We start from the raw sequence: 20,376 nt of genomic DNA, 5'->3' as shown, positions 1-20,376 counted from the left end.
CCGTGGTTCCTAACTTTCAGAGGAAGGCGTCCTTGGTTTGGCATTGGTGCACAGAGAGCCAAGATTTTTGGCAACCTGACCTTTCCTGGTCCCAAATGCAGGTTCAAATAGTTGTTAATCAGAGAAGGAAGGGGATGCAGAGACAAGGGAGGAAGAGTCAAGAGACAATGCTGCAGCCTCAGAGCAGGTCCGCCAAGATCATAAAATGCCCAGATACAGGACAGGACAGCCATTAACTCCTGGCCCTCATATCTGAAGGAAAAACAACAGGTAGACCACCAGCTTTTGGTGCACATCTCATCTTTTGTAAAACAGCCAAAGGGCAAGAAAAAGAGTGGCAACTTAACCTGAGGAGTCATAAAGATGTTAAGTTAAACATTGTGACCTTTCTAGATTGACTAGAAATGACATATTTTAAGGACACAGCCAACTAAAACTGTACAGATCAGTACTGATAAAGATAGCTAAACATCTCAAAGATATTGTGTGCATCCCTTGACCTGCCAGGAGGACCTTCTCCGGGGCTGCAGCATTGTCTCTTGACTCTTCCTTCCTCCCTTGTCTCTGTATCCCCTTCCTTCTCTGATTAACAACTATTTGAACCTGCATTTGGAACCAGGAAAGGTCAGGTTGCCAAAAATCTTGGCTCTCTGTGCACCAACGCCAAACAGAAATATGGCAACACTTATGGAGAAAGAAAGGATGTCTTTATTACTTTGTCAGGCTAAGGAGAACAGTAGGTGCTTGCCTCAAGAACTATGCCCCTCTCCCTGGTGTGTAGGGAAAGGTTATATCATCAAGCGGGAGTTTGTGATAAGGATCAAGGCATTAACAGTCTATTCTTTCTTCTGCAAAGTTTCAAAAGGGTGGGGTAGCTGACAGGATGAGGGTGTGTGCAGGGCCCTCCCTCTCCTAATTGTTATAAGCCTCTGCGGTCCTTTAATCTTGCCTCAGGTGGTTTCCTTGCTGTTCCTCCTTTGATTAGCAACTGTTCTGCCATTTAGAACTGAGAGAAGGTCACAGGGAGGCTAGAGTCTTGCCTACAAGAAATGAGGGACCACAAGGCCTCCATGCACAGAAGTCCCACAGGGCCCTGCTTGGCATCAGTCATGAAGACTGATGAAGCCTGTTTTCTGTAATCAAGAAATGGGGGACACAGTAAGGCTTTGGGGCCCAGGATCCCCACAAGGCCCTCCACAGTTTTTATGTTTTATATCATCAACATAAAAGTTCTGCACTAATTATGATTTTCAACACATTGAATTAATATATTATTTATCTTGATTACTGAGCTTATTGTTACCCTCTTAAGACTCTGCCCAAGTTGAGTGCTGTAGGGGACTAAAAATATTCTCTTCTGCTCTTCCAGGTTCTGTGGCTGATCTAAAAATTAAATTGATGTAAGACAGATTAACAGGAAAGGGAAAAAAAAAATTTGAGTTATGCATGTATGTACAGGAGCCCAAAAAGATTTGAGACTCAAAAGGCCAACAGACCACTGAGGCTCAGGTAGCTTTTGGAGCTAAGGGAATGGGCAGGGGCCTGGGGCTTCAAAGGGGGAAGGTGTTCCAGAAGGTGGGAAGAGGAAGCGTTTTGTGAGCAAAGATAAGTCTCTGACTGCTCTGGTGATATCTCTTCCTGGTAAGTCCCCTGTGTAACATAAATCTCCTATACAAATGTAAATTTCTCTTCCAGTCAGGTCCCTCAGTCAAGTCCAGCTCTTTGCAACCCCACGGACTGCAGGATGCTAGGCTTCCCTGTCCATCACCAACTCCTCGGCCTTGCTCAAACTCATGTCCATAGAGTCAGTGATGCCATCCAACCATCTCATCCTCTGTTGTCCCCTTCTCCTCCTGCCCTCAATCTTTCCCAGCATCAGGGTCTTTTCCAAAGAGTCAACTCTTCGCATCAGGTGGTCAAAATATTGGAGTTTCAGCTTCAGCATCAGTCCTTCCAGTGAACACCCAGGACTGATCTCCTTTAGGATGGGCTGCTTGGATCTCCTTGCAGTCCAAGGGACTCTCAAGAGTCTTCTCCAACACCACAGTTCAAAAACATCAATTCTTCAGTGCTCAACTTTCCTTTTGGTCCAACTCTCACATCCATACATGACTACTGTAAGAACCACAGCTTTGAATAGACAGACCTTTGTTGGCAAAGTAATGTCTCTGCTTTTTAGTATGCTGTCTAGGTTTGTCATAGCTTTTCTTCTAAGGAGCAAGCATCTTTTAATTTCTTGGCTGCAGTCACTATCTGCAGTGATTTTGGAGCCCAACAAAATAGTCTGTCACTGTTTCCATTGTTTCCCCATCTATTTGCCATGAAGTGATGTGACTGGATACTATGATCTTGGTTTTTTAAATGTTGAGTTTTAAGCCAGCTTTTTCACTCTCCTCTTTCACTTTCATCAAGAGGCTCTTTAATTCTTCTTTGCTTTGTGCCATAGGGGTGGTGTCATCTTCGTATCTAAGGTTATTGATATTTCTCCTGGCAATCTTGATTCCAGCTTGCACTTCATCCAGCCTTGCATTTTGCATGATGTACTTTGCATATAAGTTAAATAAGCAGGGTGACAATATATAGCCTTGACACACTCCTTTCCCAATTTGGAATCGGTCTGTTGTTCCATGTACACTTCTAACTTTTGCTTCTTGACCTACATACAGATTTCTTAGGAGACAGGTGAGGTGGTCTGGTATTCCCATCTCTTTCAGAATTTTCCACAGTTTGTTGTGATCCACACAGTCAAAGACTTTGGCGTAGTCAATAAAGCAAAAGTAGATGATTTTCTGGAACTCTCTTGCTTTTTCAATGATCTAACAGATGTTGGCAATTTGATCTCTTGTTCCTCTGGCTTTTCTAAATCCAGCTTGAACATCTGGAAGCTCTTAGTTCATGTACTGTTGAAGCCTAAATTGGAGAACTTTCAGCATTACTTTACTAACATGTGAGACGGGTGCAATTGTGAGGTAGTTTGAACAAATCTCTCTCTTCCAACTGGGCTAATTCAGGCTTCACAGAGGAAGTGTGCGGAAATCAGCACGGGACAGAGCTCCTTCCTGCCAGGGAGGTCCCCGCTGACTGTGGCTTTTAAGGGACCCATGAGCGATCTGGCCCCTCTTCCCAGAGGTACTCTGACCGTGTGCCCCATCACTCCTGGCCCTCCTGGGGCAGTAGAGCTGAATCAGGGCCTCCTTAGTTCTGAGCCTGACCTGTGCCACCAGCCTGGCCACCTCCAGCTGACCACAAACTACTGCTGCATCCCCAGGATGGAGCTCACAAAGGGGTAACTTCTACCTTCTTTTCAGAGCTTCTCCAGCATCTCCAGTTGCTCACAATAATCCTTATGCCAAAGAGGCACATTTGGAGGTTGCATATCCTCCTCCCTTTCAAAGACCCCCTTGCCTCACTCTAACCCCATCCACCTTACTGAAGAGTACTCTTCGGCAAGAAGGAACTTGTACCAACATAAAGAGAGGGGATGCAAGTTACCAGAGTGAGCAAATAAAGGATTAGTAAAAATGTGAATACATCTAAAATTGTTGATTATAAGGCTATAATAGAGTTACTATTCATTTATATAATATTAAAGATTTTTTTAACATGGGCCATTTTTTAAAGTTTTTATTGAATTTATTGCTTCTGTTTTATGTTTGGGTTCTTTTGGCCACAAGACCTGTGTCATCTTAACTCCCTGACTAGGGATCAGATCTGCACATCCGGCATTGGAAAGCAAAGTCAAAACCTTTGACCCCCCCAGAGAAGTCCTTAGAGTCAGTATTTAGAAAAGATTAAAAGCAAAGTAGTATTAAAATACTGTACCATAATGATATGAAAGATATGAAACGATTTTGGGGATATTGCTTCACTTTAAATTGAATCTATTAGGTCAAGATTGTTTAAGTCTAAACCATTGTAAGAATGTATAAAAAATAGAAACTTGAAGAGGTCCATTGTCAAGACAAAGTATCTAGTTCTGAGCGGAAAAGTACTAACAACTACACTTGTGGATATAATAAAGTTGAGGCCTGGACTCTAGATAAAATTAGGGTTGGGATAGGGAGATCAAACTGGATCCTAAAAAGATAGGACTCCACCCACTGCCTGTGCCCTGGCTCTAAACTTGCCTAACAACTTGTGGACATGACATGTTCATGCACTTGGAAGGTCCCTAAGCAAACTGGATGTTGGGGGAAGGGATCCACTAGCAAGAAAGTCTCAGATGAAAAATGCGGATGTAACATGTGAAGGGAGAAAGAAAGATACCCTATGAGGAAATAATGAAACTTAGGCAATGCCTGGGAAGATTGTATACCCCATAGAACTCAGCCAAGGAGGATCTGTGGGATGGGACCTGTGTGTTAGGGAATAAATTGCTTGTTGTAAGCGCCCTGAGTATGCCTGCCCGCCAGGCAGCCAATATTGCAAGACCATCATTAAAAGTCTCACTTTCGCTGTGATTCATGTTTCTGAGTCCCTTCCTTGGTTTTGGGCTGGTTGAGTGTGTTTCTCGCAGAATGAAAATAAAAGAGCAGCAGAAAGAAATAAAAGGTGTAGCAGGGGTGAAGAGATGAAAACTGATTAATTAAAGACAGGAAGGCAAAGCAAAGCAGCATAGGAAACAGATAGAAAATGGAAAATAACATGTTAAAATCCAAGGAAGATGAACCCCTCCGGGAGGCTCTGTTGTGGAACATGACTGGTGCCTGTGTCAGGGGCTCCGTGAGGGCACATTTGCATTCTATCGCTGCATCACCAGTCATCACAATCGCAATGGAAGAACACCCACATGCCATCTCCCTCTCACTGCAAGCGGGCCTGGAGTCTGGGCCTGGCGTACACGGGTTCTCCACTCAGGGTCTCACCAGGCTAAAACCCTGGTGAGAGACTGGACTCACCTGAGACTCGGGGCCTTCCAGATCACTGCTTGGTGGCAACACTCTTTTCCTTGCTACTGTAGAACTAAGGCCCCTGTGCCTTCTTTTTTGTAATTATTTTTTATGGAGCACAGTTGCTTTTCCATGTTTCGTTAGTTTCTGCTGTATAGGAGGTGAATCAGTGATACATGCACATATATCCCCCCGTTTTTAGACTTCCTTTCGGTTCAGGTCACCACAGGGCATTGAGTGGGGTTCCCTGAGCCACGCAGAAGGCTCCCCTTGCTTCTTCTTTCCCTACACAGTGTCACAGTGTATGGTGCCAACCCCGGGCTCTCGCTCCACCCCGCTCCTCCCTCCCGCTTGGTGTCACACACGTGTTCTCTACAACTGTGTCTGTGTTTCTGCCTGGCAGATACGTCCATCTGTGTCAGCGTCCTAGATTCTATGCGTTAACATTAATATACAACATTTGTCCTCCTCTTGCTCACTTACTGCAGTCAGTATGACAGTTTGTAGGTCCATGCATGTCTCTGCAAATTGCACTTTTTCATTTCTCTTTTTACAGCTGAGTAATATTTCATTGCATACATGTACCACATCTTTGTCCATTCCTATGTCGATGGACACTTAGCTTCTTCCATGTCCTAAGGTTATGAGCACCCCCCATAAGAGGTAAAACTACTATATATAAAATAAAGGTTACAGGATGTGATATACAGCATGAGGAACATAACCAATATTTTAGGGTAATTTTATATGGATCATAATCTATAAAAACATTTTAAAAATCTATAAAAATATGTGATCCTTTGCCTTCAACTTCTTTAAATTTGCATGTTTTTGAGGTTCACCCCTGTTACACCATGTATCACTACTTCATTCTTTTTAATTATTGGATGGTATTCAGAACACTTCCTTCACCTATGCATTAATTGTTGAACATTTGGATTGCTTTTACCTTTTAGCTATTATGAATAATCCTGTTATGAACATTCACAGGCAAGTCTTTTTATGAATATATATTGTGTTCCCCCACTTTAGGAAGTTTAAGTGTGAAATTTCTTAGCAATCTGGTAAATTATCAAAAAAAAAATTCTCAAACTTTCTGAACCTCTGCTTATTTATCCAAGATTGGGGATATATTAAATTATCAAAATTATCAAGTATTGTGTCTCAATTAGTTAAGATGGAGAATAAAACCTACTGTCTGGTTAATATGACTTCAGACCCACTGCCTTATAAACACAGGGGGATGTGTCACATGACAGATTTAAATTTTTCTGTGTTAATTTATAACTCTGTTTTAGTAATAGGCATTCATTCCATTATTCTGCAGGATGTAATCTACTTGTTCAATTAACATAAAATCATAAACATTTTCAAGGTTGCTATTTATTCTTCTAAATTGCTGCTTAAAATTCCAGTGAATAAGTATGATATGTATTTATGTAATCATTCAACTATAGATGAGAAATTCATCTCTCTTAAACATTATGAAAAGAATGCTTCCAATATCATCTTTGTGCAAACAGCTTTCCCATGTTTTTGGACAATTTCCTTAGGGGAAAAAGCACCAAATGCAGTTTCTGAGTTAGAATAAATGTGCACTTAATGGCTTTTGACCCACACTGCCAAATTGCTTTCCAAAGGCCAATTCCCATTTGTTCCTGCTGCAGGCAGCGTACAGATGTCAGTGTCATCACCCCCTTCCCATACGAAGTATTGCCTTTTCCAAGCATGGCTACTTACAGTTCTCGTTTTTCTAAACCACAACAGATCAGTGTAGAAAAACAATCCGAGGTCTGTCTCCTTTGCCTAATATTTGTAGGGGACATCCCTGGTCAGTGATTAAGACTCAATGCTCCCCATACAGGGTGTGCAGGGTAGATCCCTGGTCAGTCAGGGAATTAGGATCCCACATGCTCTGCAGTGCAGCCAAAACACACACACATACACACACACGCACACAAAGGAAATTTTTATAAAACCCACAGCTACCTTCTGGTTCTTAGCTCTCGAAAGGGCACATTTTCTTAGAAAACTTCAGGTTCTTTCCTAGATAAATCTTTTCTTCCTCTTTGCTCCATCCTTCTCTCCTCTTCATTCTGAACAGACTTGCATCTCAGATTGAAATCAACTACTCAGCTACCATCTCATCTTCCCAATCAGAGAGATTTTCCCAGACATCTACTCAAGAAGGAAAGGATGTACTCAGGAATAAAATAACCAGAAGAGAAGCAGTGTCCATAGACTCTTCAGGATGCTAAGCTGATAGCAGGCACACGGCTTCCTCAAGTTTGAGTCCCACGTTGGCGACGGCTGTCCTGGAGCCACAGGAAGTGACAGTCTCTGATCAAGCCCGCTCCTTGATGTGGGTTTCAAGAACTGCGGCTCTATGGCTATTTTTAAAGGCCACTGCAACCACTCACGGTGGCCTGTCTCAGTGACTGCTGGCACAGGATGGTGTCTAACCCAGAACAGCCTCGAAACCGGAGAGACTGTGCAAATTCGGTGGTGCTCTCAGCATCCCGTCAAGGCCCCGACTAGCGAACCCCAGTCACAATCTCTGCAGGGACGTGGAGAGCTTAGCTGAGCAGAAGGCTTAGCTGGACAACACCCAGTAGGTTGTATTCCGCTTGCTCAGCAAGTGCTCCCACAGCTTTCCCTGCTCCCACCTGAGCACTGCTGAGGTGGGCAGGATGCTCTGACTTCCTCTTAGATCGAGCTCAATCTCATTCTCAACCAGGCATGCCTCCCTTCTGGTTCCACCCGAACATAGCTGCCCAGGACAGTTAGAGCTTGGACACATCAGTCAGCAAAGGAGGACACTCAGCATGTTGGATACCCAGGATTTCCAGGATAAAGAAAAAACAAATCACAGCTATGGCCGTTATCCCATTTTTAAGGACTCACAAAATCCAACACTGAAATCAGAGGACAGAGGTATCTTAGGATATACTAGAAAAAGGAAAAGAGGAATGTGCATTAAGAAACTTATTTTTGAGCACCTTAAGAGATGGGCAGTGCTTATGAAACATCTTCATGGACACTGTATCTCTTTACACATAAGGAAGGCCCACCCCCTCACTTGGGCGGGGGTGGGGGGGTGGGTTCAGCGTCACTGCTCATGTGTAGGGTGCCCAACTCAGTTGTCACTAGGCAGTGACAAGCCCTCACGCCAAAATGAAATGAGTAATGGGACTTGAAGCCAAGGATATTGGGTCTCAATTAATCAGAAGCAAGACCTCAGAGTCAGAGGGAACTGATGTGACATTAACAAAGTCCATGGCTCCAGGGCAACAGCCAGACATTAGTCAAGCCAGGAGCCTCATCCAAGGAAGTTAAAAAAGATAAAAGGTAAATGTCAAGTCATCCTTTAGCCCACTTAAATGTTCACCACGTTTGAGACAAAGAAAATATTTTGGATGTTACTGCCCTTCTATGCCTTCACAGCCAGCTCAAGGTTTCCTACGAAAGAGCAGGTTCTCTCTTCTCCCAGCACCTGCACACCAGGTCCTATCCATGGCCACAGATAAGCAAGTAGATCAGAGTACCTGCTCTGCTCCCTCCGCAGGCTGGAACTGAGCTTCCCTTCTCAGTCTCGGTTCCTAAAGTCTATGGTGTGTGCCACTTAGACGCAGTCCTGGCATCAGAGCCTGTCTTCATCACCTGTTTGTGAGGCCTGGGGTAAGCTCATGGAGTCAGGGAATCCTTTACTTGTGACCACTGAGGATCTCATGGAGATGGCGGCTTAGAAACGATAAACATCCAGAACCTGGAGGCCTGAGACACTGGATAAACGAGAGGTCACGGAGCTGCGGTGTGGCAGGGCCAGTCCCTGCAGGGGCTTCTCACCTGCTTCCCTTCGAGCACCATAAAGTCAGGTCATGAATGGGGAAACCGCGGTGCAGGGCGGGGAAATTACCGAGCTAACTGGGGAGAACCACAGTAGAACAGAATCAAAACCCATGCTTCGTTTATACACATTCTGTGAGTCCCCTGAGAGCAGAACACAAATACTGGGGGTTTCTGCCAGCAAGTAATAGGTGTTGTGATTCTATTTTAACTTTTTAGTCATAAGTTATAAAACTAGGATTTAGCAAAAATAAAAATTTTATTTTTATAATTTGAGAAATGTTCTTATATTCAGTTTTCTCTTATGTGAAAATACAGGGTTTTGCTTTGATTTGAGGTGATGAAAATATTCTAAGGTTGACTCTGGTAATGGTTTCATGAGTCTGTGAATGTACCAAACACCAGTACACTGTACAGTTTGTGAATTGTATATGTTATAGCTCAGTAAAGCTGAGAAAAATATTTAGCAAGTGAAGGGTGTGAGGAGATAAAACCAACAGTTCTTCCAGCGACCTGAGGAAAACAAGGATTTAAACAGAGCAGGACCCTATGGTCCTCCTCTGCCCTCCCATGTCCTCAACCTGCCTTCCATCTGCAGAAAAACTTCAGCCAAAAATAAGTTTAATCAGAGAAGTGATAAAATTCAGAAGCAAAGGAAAGCAATCGAACAGGACAAAACAGTAATAATATAGTAATTAAGCAAAGTCAAGAACATTTAATTCTTCTGCAAGGGCTGTGGATAGTTTTCTGAGCCACATTCTTAGAGCTATCTTGTAGGTACTGAAATCCCACCACAGGAAGAAGTTAACTACGTGATGCCCAGACAGACTGTAGCAAGACATAAACTACCAGGATTCTGAGAACTAGCCTCAAAGAAATGGGAACAAAACGACCAAAACAATCAAGATGATGCTGGTCAGACCACCAAAGACGGATCTCAAGATACCTGTCAGAGCTGATTGTGCTGTTTGAAGGTAGCCCCTCCCTCCACCTATGAAAGCTACGGCCTGCTGATTGCTGGTGGGAGGGAGGGAGAGCTGGCCTTTGGACAAGCTTTCACCCTCCCCCCTGCACCGGTTGCCAGCCTCCAAAATAAAGCAAACTTCCCTTTTCATCAACCTCACCTCTTTATTAGCTTTTGAGCTGCAAGCAGCAGGACCCCACTCTCGGTAACAGGGTGAGCTGGAAGTTGGGAAGACGAAATCTAACCTCAGACGGGCCTGCTTCTAGCTGCACCAATTACCTAACCCAGCTGGGCCTCAACATCATTTAAAATCCAATTAAAAATGGTGTGAAGGTGGTAAATAAAGACACAGCAGTTTTTTTGTGCGATTTTTTTTTTTTTTTTTTGGTGAGTATATGTGAACATGCCTGGTACTCAAACATTGTCCGCCTTCTTTACTATTACTAAAATTCTAAACTATTTGGGAGTTAGTTAAACTGCTATTTAAAAATGAAGGATACTTCCTAAGAACTGGATCTTTCTGATCACTAGGGCACAAAGACGCCAACCTATTATACCCAGAAACGCAGGACACAGGGTGATTGTACTCGCATCTATTCCACATCTATGCCCCCTGTTTAGCCTCGGGCAGATGGGGAACTGGTCCAGGCCCAGAGAGAACTGCCTTCAAATCCACCATTTGTTTTCTCTCTTCACCATTAGGTGATTAGCTTGATTGCTGAGGTTCCCATGCTTGTTTGTAAAATGTTGGTAACAATACCTAACTTATGAATTATGGGAGAAAATAAAAGAAGCGTTACATAAATACTGCCCAGCACTTTACAAAATGGCTATGAATATATGCTTTCTTCCCCCTCAATAAAAATTTCAGTTAGTCATCAGGTGTGGGGTACAAAAATGTACAGGTCGATGTGGCAGCATACAAACCAAGCTGCCTAACGTTGGATTGGTTTTATTTCTCCCTCCAGGTATGTGGAGGCTGATTTGAGGTTCCTGAACTGAAAATCACAGGAATTGGGAAGAAACCAGCTAGATGCTGGGGCTTCCCAGGTGGTGCTAGTGGTAAAGAACCTACCTACTAATGCAGGAGACTTAAGAGATGCCCCTTGGATTCTGGGGTCATAAGAGAGGACATGGCAACCCACTCCAGTATTCTTGCCTGGAGAATCCCATGGACAGAGGAGCCTGGCGGGATACAGTACATAGGGACGCAGAGAGTCAGACACAACTGAAGCGACTCAGCACATAGGCACAGCTGGGATGTCCATAGCTCCTACTGGGTTTTCAGTCTTTTGGGGAGTCTGTGTGTAGATTACGGACCAAATTCAAAACAGAATTTCCACTGCCACTCCAAGCATCTTTCTCCCTTTGGCTTTATTTTTCTTAAATTCTCAGGGGAACCAAACATAAAAACTCCCCAAATTCTCGAATCTCTGTGTCTTTTACTGAGGGTGCTAAGCTGTCCCTTTTTTTTTTTTTTTTTTTTGCCTTCCTTTTTCTGTGTAATATGAAAAAGATATAGCCTTGCCTGTGGTGATATTTGCTCTGTGGGAGAGAATCTGAAATACCAATTGGAACGCAAATAGACTACCAATGACCAGGGCCCTTTGAAAACCACTCCCTATGTATTGATTTGCTCCAGAAAGAGACCCTGCTGGCCTGAGTGCAGCCAGCCCTGTGCAAACCCAGCCAGGGCTTCAGACTCCCCACCAGCGGCAGGAACATTCAGAAATCTCAGCTGCCACCGGCACTCATCATCCTGCCCAACAGCCAGGCCCGCTATAACTGTGTCCTAGCCTTCGAAAGTCTTCTAGTTTATTCTGAACACACCTTTTCCCATTTTCAATTGACAAGTTTGGAAAGAAGAATGAGATCATTATTTAGTACACAAGCTGTGATCAGCAGAGATATCAGGATACTGTGATTTTTTTTATTTTAACTTTTCATTTTATTTTGGAGTATAGCTGATAACAGCATTGTGATAGTGTCAGCAAAGGGATTCAGCCGTGCATATACATGTCTCATTCTCCCGCAAACTCCCTTCCCATCCAGGCTGCCACATAACATTGAGTAGTTTCCTGTGCTACACAGTAGGACCTTGTCGGTTATCCATTTTAAATGCAGTCCAGGACACTGTGATTTATAGTTTCAAAGCACTTGAATAACATTACTCTGTGTCAACTCTCTTGTGACCTGTGGGTTCCTCTCCACAGAGGGGGAGATTGAGTCTCTGGGACCCTCCTTGGGTTGCACAAAGTTGGCATTGGACAAGACAGATAGAGGGAGGATTTGACCCCCAGTCTCTGATACCTGCTTAAGATGATTGCACCTCCACAGCAGCACTGGAAATGCACCAACTGCCCATCAATGCAGCAGTAGCAAATAAATGCTATTAGAGGCACAGTGGAAAACCACACAGCCACTTGGAAGCATGAGCTAGAATTTGGCTCTGACATGGAAACAAGTCTATTGCTTCTCTTTGTAGGGGGACGGGCAGGGGGATGGGGTGAGGGAATCAGTGGATCAAAGAAGAGGGAGTAAGTATCGTTCAATTTCAGTTTGGAAAAATATTTCTAGGTATGGAATGTTTTTGCAGGGAGATCTTGAGGATGCAAAACACCTAAATGAATATGTGACTCCCTCCAGCGTGAAGCACATGCCTGCTTTGGGGGTTTAGGGACAGAGAACTAGCAGCTGTCACTTTTTTTCCCATGAGTCGAGGTATGGTACCAAGTCCCTTACAGCCTGTGCTCAATGTAACCAGCCAATAAGGTCAGAGTTCGGTGTCTGCTAGTTCATTCCATCCAGTGTGTTCACTGAGGATTGACAATAATTTTAAGTAAATGATGATAAGTCCTTGGGCTGACAGGTAGCTGCAGGCTCCACGGAATCCATGGCCACTGTCCCCTCGGGCATTTCACAGTGCATTTGGCATTAACATGAACAATAACAGCTCTCAGTAGAGAGGGGCGGGAGAGACCCACGCACTGCTGGAGCTGACACTGAGGAGACCTCTCTAGACCGCCGGGGGCAGTCCCCTCACTTCACGGTGCAGAACGGGGCTCAACCAAGGAGCGTCCAGACCCACCCAGCCTCCGCACGGCAGAGCCTCAACCCAGACCCGACTCTGTGGTCCATTCTTGGGCTCCACCAAGGAGGTGAGTATGCAGAGGGAGGGGGATAGCGAGAGAGACCTCAGCCAGGGTCTTCCTTATAAGAGGGGAGCAACAGCAGGATCAGAAGTGATAGTGAACAGCCCCAACCTCCACCTGCTTACTGATCTGCTCACTAGAGGTGCTGGTGGTCATATGCCTGCCTCTAGGCCACCCTGCCTGGGAGCACTTTTATGGGTGAACTTCCTACCTTTGAGGGAGGCAGAGAACCACCCCCCTGTTCAAGATGCCAGACAATCCCTTCCCCAAAACAAAGGCAGATGGCCTGTCCCCACGCTGGCTGAGATTATGAAGCCAGTCATCCAATGAACAGACATCAGATGCCCTGGGGGCAAGAGCTTGCAGTGGGAGTAACTGCCTCCCTTTTCCAGAGACAGCCCTGGAAGTGATTCCAGAAACTACATCCGTTACCCAGTACTTGGGTGTTTGTGGAGCAGACAAAAGTAAGAGATTTGAGGTCACACAGAGCAGGCAGTAGAATATGCACGAGACTTGGTTTGTAATGTGATTTTAGACCTTGGGTTTTGGTGTGATCTTCAAGCATGGCTCTCCTAGAAAGCCGTTCAATATCTTATAATATATTACTCTTCTGCTGAGATTAGGCAAAGCCCTTGCAGTAATTTACCGCCTAGATTAGTCGCTCACTATAGATTTATTGAGTAAATGATAAATAGAAATCAATGGTCAATTGTCAAGTTCTTCTTGGTTTTTCTACCCCTTGTCAAAGTCAAATCAATTGCATATGAACATAAAACTACGTTTATTTCCTTTCTGGGTTCCTGTTCCTTCAATCAGCAGCAGAAAATAATCTTGAAGCTCCTAGTAACAATGGTCATTGTTTTAAAGCTCAACTTCTTTCCAACACAAATTTTAGCCCAATTTATGTATTACTATGCCCAGTACTTTTCTTCATTCCTTCACTTTTCTTGTTATGACTCCTAATTTCACAGAATCTTCACATATTTATCACGAGGAGGCAACAGCGAGAGAGAGGAAATCTTACCTGAATGGACACAGCTTGGTAGGAAAAAGAAATAATCTCCATTGTGTATGCAACTCAGCCCAGAGCTGATGTGGAGAGATGCTGAGGTCCTATGGGCCCCTCATTTCTTGTGCTGACTCTGACATGTGCCATATTGGGTAGTCTTGGGCACTAAGCCAGGCTCTCCTGCTGTGTGTTATCCTAACATTGTTTGACCAAACCCCCATCAACATCTGCTGGAGAAGGTCTCTCACCACCCACCACACAGTGTGTGTGGCCCATGAGAGGGCAGTTTTAATGAGAAGAGTCTTGATTCCATCATCCCAGAGCAGCTGCAGGACCTCATACAACCAAATTAGGTCCCCAGGAAACAGGTGGAAATTATTGGCCCTTCTCTTGGTGGTAGAATTTTACTGTGTCTCTGCCATCCTCACGCCCAGGAAGTCCTGATGCTTTCAAACCTCCACAGGAGACCTGGGTACCAATCTTCTTTTGCTCAGAATCAAGGCCCAAGTTTCAAGGATATTTTCCGGGTCATTTTGCCTCCAGCTTTGCAGATAAAATTACCTGGGGAGTGGGTAGTAGCAACTTAAGTCAGTGATGCTCAAAGGGAAGTCACCACCCCAGCAGCATCTGCATCATCTGGATACTTAAAAGCACAAAACTTGCATCCCTCTCCAACCTACAAAATCAGAAACTCCGAGGGAGAGCCCAGCAGACTCTACCGTTACAAGTCCTACAGGAGATGTTGTTTCTCTCTGAAAAGTTGAGAACCGCAGACACACATCACACCTCACCTGATTCTCTTTCTGTTTGCCTCTGCCACAGTCTCTTTTTCAGCTCCCACCTCTGTTGCTGTTCAATCGTTCAGTCATGTCCAACTCTTTGTGACCCCAAGGAATGCAGCATGCCGGGCTTCCCTGTCCTTCACTGTCTTTCAGAGTTTGTTCAAATTCATCACCACTGAGTCACTGATGCCATCCAACCATCTGTTGTCCCCTTCTCCTCCTGTCCTCAATTTTTCCCAGCATCAGGGTCTTTTCCAATGAGTCAGCTCTTTGCATCAGATGACCAAAGTATTGAAGCTTTAGTTTCTGTTCTAATGAATTCTCATCTTCCCTGACCACAAAACTACTTCTATTTTTTGCATCTTGGTGATAATTAGGAGGGAATGTCTCTTGCAGTTCGGTTCCATTTGAAATTGGCTGTGTGGCATATTCATCATCAATGGTGATGCATACGCATCACTGGATGCGTACATGTATATGCATCTATGTGTGTGTCCTTACACATCCAATGTGTCACATGGTGCCAGAAAAGGTAGGGAAGTCACACTCTTGCCACAAATGTGAGACACTAACCTTCCCCATCTCATTTAGCTAGGCTTGTTAACCACACCTAAGAAGTCCTGTATCCCAACCTGACCCGGGTCCATACAGGGTGTCCTAGGACAGTACCTGGGCTCTTTGGAAGCTGTCAGAGCACCAGGAGGTCCTGGGAGGAGGTTCTGGGACCTGAGCAGAGCCCCTTCCACTTTTCTCTCCAGGAGTCTCTCCAGTGGGCTCTGTCCTTCCCTCCCTGTTGCAGAATTAGGGATATGAGTGGGAACAGGGGTCAAGGAGGGAAAAGAGTGGCAGTGACAGAGGCTCTTCTGCATCTTTCAGGCAAGACTTCTAGAAGCAACTTCCGACCCTGATGAGGAATGGAGTGCTGGCCCCCTCGCCTCCCTTGGAGGACCGGCCCTTCTGAGGGCCTGGTCATGGGGCAGAAGGAAGACACCGCCTAGAGGTGTCTCATGATGAGATTCAGAACCTGAACACTTGGAAGTGGGCAGAACTTAGGTTAAACCCATTAAAAGAGGAAAAGGCTTCAGACATGCATGGAGGGAGTGGGGAGGGGGGAACATGTCACCAAAGTCTTGGGGTTGAAGGGTCATCTGGTAAAGCCCCTGGCCCTGCCCCAGGGCTCTGCGTGCACCCAGGACAAAGTCACACCCAAGTGAGACCACACATGGAAACAGAGAAAGTTGGAATAAGCCGCTTGGAACTCATAGCTGCTCAAAACCATTGTGCATGGAAACTACAGAGAAAAACAATTGAAATCATTTCAGGCTTTGAAAACTTATAATTACAGGTGAGTGGCTATTATGTTATTGGAGCAGCCATTATAACTGAAAGGTACAATTTAAGATAATATATGTGAGGACATTAATACAGCATCAGATTTTTACAGCATAAGCATCACAATGCATCCAATTTCAAATTAAAGGTTACCTTCCTGGGTTTTTTCCCTTCATTCTTTGCCTCTATTTTTAAACAGAGCATTCATGTGAACTAATGGCATCGTTTCTCCAAAAAAAAAAAGTAATCACAATAATTTTTGGTTGTGCATTTTTCATTACCATTTAAAACTCTCCAGATCTTGAACATCTTAGAAAGATAACAAAAATCAAAGTTACTCATCAGTACATTCCCCATGTGGCTGTCACCTCTAAATTACTTCTGCTAATTAAGCAGAGCTGTAGCACGGATAATCCAGATGGAGGGCAATACAGAAATCATCTCTATTTACACTTAGAATTTTCACTTAAATGGAAATGCATTTGGTGCTTTGAATACCTCTGGATACTGGACTGAGAGCTTCCAGAAGCATTGGGGTAGAGTGAGAAGCAGGAGTCAAACAAAAGAACCAGTGGGATCCTACCTGGGACTCTAACACCTCTTTGCTAGGCAACATCCTTGATATTCCTAAGCCCTGGTGCCCTCTGGAGTGATATCTACCATAAGATTGTCCCAAAGATCAAAGTGATGGGTGGTCTAGGTCTAGGCAATGGGTGAAGGGCCTGGAGGGAACTCAAGATGCCTGTGTGAAACAGGTTGTGTGGGAGCCCTCCCCACCTGCACAAGAGCTAGATCCCTTCTATCACATTCTCCTTGCAAGTGCTAGGCTGTTGCCATCCCAGTGAAGATCCAGGAGGGATCCCAGCAACAGATCCCATGAGCAAACTCCCTTTGCTATTCCCACAGACATCCGGTGCCCTTCTGGCCACTCTCCATCATCCTAGAATCCCTGGCTACAGGGTTACCTGTCTCCTCATGGGAACAACTGAAAAATTAAAGCTAGAAACCCAACACTTGTCTGAGTCAATCAGCTTTGAGGCTGAGTGAATTACATGTCAATTTGCCAGGTACCCATTCCCTTGGGAGGCTCGCATCCCAGGTTACAGTGATAAAATCTAGCTCTGCTCAGTCCCTGGCTTGTTACAACTTTTTGATATGTTTGTTAGCTTCACATTTCATAAGATTGCAAACATATCCCCTGTCAAGCTTGCTCTGTCAAAATCCAAAACAAAACTGCATATAAACTTTCATGATTATGTAAACACGGGCCTGAATAAAGCCATCTTTTACTTCTGCATTTATTTTTCCTGTTTTCTTCAGCTGACTCAAGTACTAGTTTGCCCTAGATTTTGCTGAGAGACTAACCCTCACAGACTAACCAGGCTTTACCTGGAGGCTTTCCAGAGAAACTGATGGGTGATAGGTTGTTGAAAAGAGTAAAAGAGAATTGTGGTTACAGCCAATTCCTCTGTTACACAAGCCAGAGTGACAAGATACTGATCTAAATAAAAGCAGAGAGGGATTTGAGAATAGCACTAATCACAGATGATTAAGCATTAAAATGGTCTTGTGTCTTAACAAGAAGCAAGTTTATTGTAATATATTTTTCTTTATAAGATTTGTAAAAGCTTCAATTTGATTTATGATCATTTAAACATTCTATCTGTGAAAATTTTCTTATACTCAGATAATATTAAAATTATATTATACATAGTTTTCTTGAAATATATCAAATGTCTGCAGAGTACAGGTAAGAATTTTCCCGAGATAAAAACCACTTAAGCAAACATCAATATATGAAGATCAAAGTCAGAAACAAAGATGGCCTAAAAAATAACTTAGGAAATCCCTATCAGATTATATTTCCCATACTGTCCACAGAGAGCAAGAGGTATGTTGGCAACACATCAGTTAGCATGTTTGTTATTTGATGTAAGGATTTTTTTTTGTGAAATAATCAATAAAATATTTATGTCAAAATAGCTATATATTGCATAAAAAGCATAGATTTGAAAACACAACTGTTACAGCTCCCCTACAATGAGACACATCTGCTCATATCCAATACAAAGCCACAGCACAGAAGGAGATGCAGGTCCTGAACTAGTTACTGAGCCGCTTCTGTGTGTGTGGTAAGTGACACGCTCAGTGAGAAATAGGTTGCGGTGCCAGTTGTATGGGTTCTGCCAATGCGGTCCAGGTGCCTGGTTATTAATCCAAGTGTCTTAAGCATGCCCTCTATGTCAGGCACTGTGAGATGGCGAACATGAGTTTCCTTATTAATCCCCTATTAATTCAATGTGTCTTGGAAAAGACCTTGATGCTGGGAATGAAGGCAGGAGGAGAAGACAGTGACAGAGGATGAGATGGCTGGATGCCATCACCAATTCAATAGACGTTAACTTGTGCCGTGTCTGGGAGGTGATGAGAAGTCAGCCATGCTGCCGTCCATGGGGTCGCAAGATTGGGACATGACTTGGCACCTGAACAAAAACAACAATTCAATGTGTAAGCTGGGCTAGACAAAGGATGCCCCAGTTAACCATGATTTCTGGGTGTGTCTTAAGGGTGTTTCTAGATGAGATTAGCATTTGAATCTGTGGACTCAATAAAGCGGATCACCCTCCTCAATATGGGAAGGCATCACTCAGTCCACTGAGGGCCTGAATAGAACAAGAGGTGGAGGAACAAAGAAGTCACCCTTTTTCCTGCTTCACAGCTCAAGTCAGGACAACTCAACTCAGCTGGCATTGACACCTTTGGCTTCCCTAGTTCTTAGGCCTTTGGACTCAAGGAGGACATGACAGATTTCCTTGGGGTCCAGCTTGCAGATAGCAAAGTGTGTGGTTCTCAGCCTCCAGAAGCCTGTAAGCCACCATATCTATACTTAGTTATCATTCACCCATACTTGCTCACTCCTGATGAAAGAGTTTCTTAACTAGTATAAATAATTAAATGAGGTTGCTCAACAAATCCTAAATTTAAAGCATGAGTTGACAATAAAGGTGTAAACTGAAAACAGTCTTCTTTGCAACCAAGAAACTTATTCTTTTCCAAACATATATATTCAATTGTGAGAAAAATTTGCCCTAAAAACCATTAAAAAAGGGAGAGTCAGTTTTCTAGTCACAGTTGTGTAAAAATAGCCTATAGAAGCGGGAAAGATTGCCCAGGAGGTCACACAGCGGTGACTCTCATAGTCTTCCAACACTGACCTACACAAGGCATTTCATTTTCAGAATGTATTTGATCTTCAGAATGTATTTGATAGGCAATATGGCAAAGTTACAAAAATACTTTCAAAGCATGTGCACTTATCATGCACAAGTAACTATAGTGCAAATTAGATGAATTATTCATTGAGGTGCAATGCTAAACAACTTCTACTCTTGAATGCCTTATAGGTCTAGTTCATTTTTCAAAAACTGGACTGAAAGTTCCTTACCCTGCCAGAGTTCACACTAAATCTGTGACTAGAACATGCTAAAGCATTTGTGGGAAAAATAAGCCAGCTGGTCACTCCCACATGTTTCTCTACACAAAGCCGATTGAACCTGGATGAAGACTTTGGGCAAAAACACCCAACTTATTGACTATGATGTCAAAGTAAAAGCTGGCAAATAGGATCTCTTTTTTAAAAATTGAAGCAGTTTCTTTATAATATTGTTTTAGTCTCAGGTGTACAGTACGGTAATTCACTATATATAATATATATATTTATATACATACTGATAATGATTATTCTATACTATAGAATTCTATATGTGATAATGATAATTCTGTCTCTGTATATATTTATATATACACACACATATATATTCTTTTTCAGGTTCATTTCCCTTCTAGATTATTACAATATGTTGAGTACAGGATCCATTCTTGACAGTTTTATGGAATATAAGCCAAGTCTCTTTACTTTCATATGTGAGGAAAAAAAGACAAAGAGAAGTTCAGCTCACTCTGCTTGCATCTCTGATGCTTGGAAGAGCCAGGCAAGAGGTACAGCAGACATGGTGTCCTTAGCCCATACATGTCACCAGCCTCTTCTTGCCTCAGGGTTTCTTTGTAGAAGGAAAACCACTGGTTTGGTACAGGAAATTTCTTCAAAGTGAAATTAGGTCTTCCTTCAAAAATATCAGGGAAAGCTTTTTGCAGCTGGTGCTTCCTATGTTTTGTGAGAAGCATCCAGCAAAAGATGCATTTGATGAAGTGATGGCACAATGCTGTGGGCACAGATCTTGTCCCAGCCTTTTCATGTACAAGATTAAGGTAGGTCTTCATACACACACAGACTGACACCTTGCTCCCCACTCTCACCCTGGGATTGAGACCTTCAGAACCCAGCAAAGGTATTCTGGAGAAGTGTCTGGAATGAACTGGAGTGTGGGTGATTGTCCTTAAA

Source organism: Odocoileus virginianus, chromosome 1, assembly GCF_023699985.2.
Source record: "Odocoileus virginianus isolate 20LAN1187 ecotype Illinois chromosome 1, Ovbor_1.2, whole genome shotgun sequence".
NCBI classification, from domain to species: Eukaryota; Metazoa; Chordata; class Mammalia; order Artiodactyla; family Cervidae; genus Odocoileus; species Odocoileus virginianus.
The sequence above is the reverse complement of the archived record's forward strand: the minus strand, read 5'-3'. Positions refer to the sequence as shown.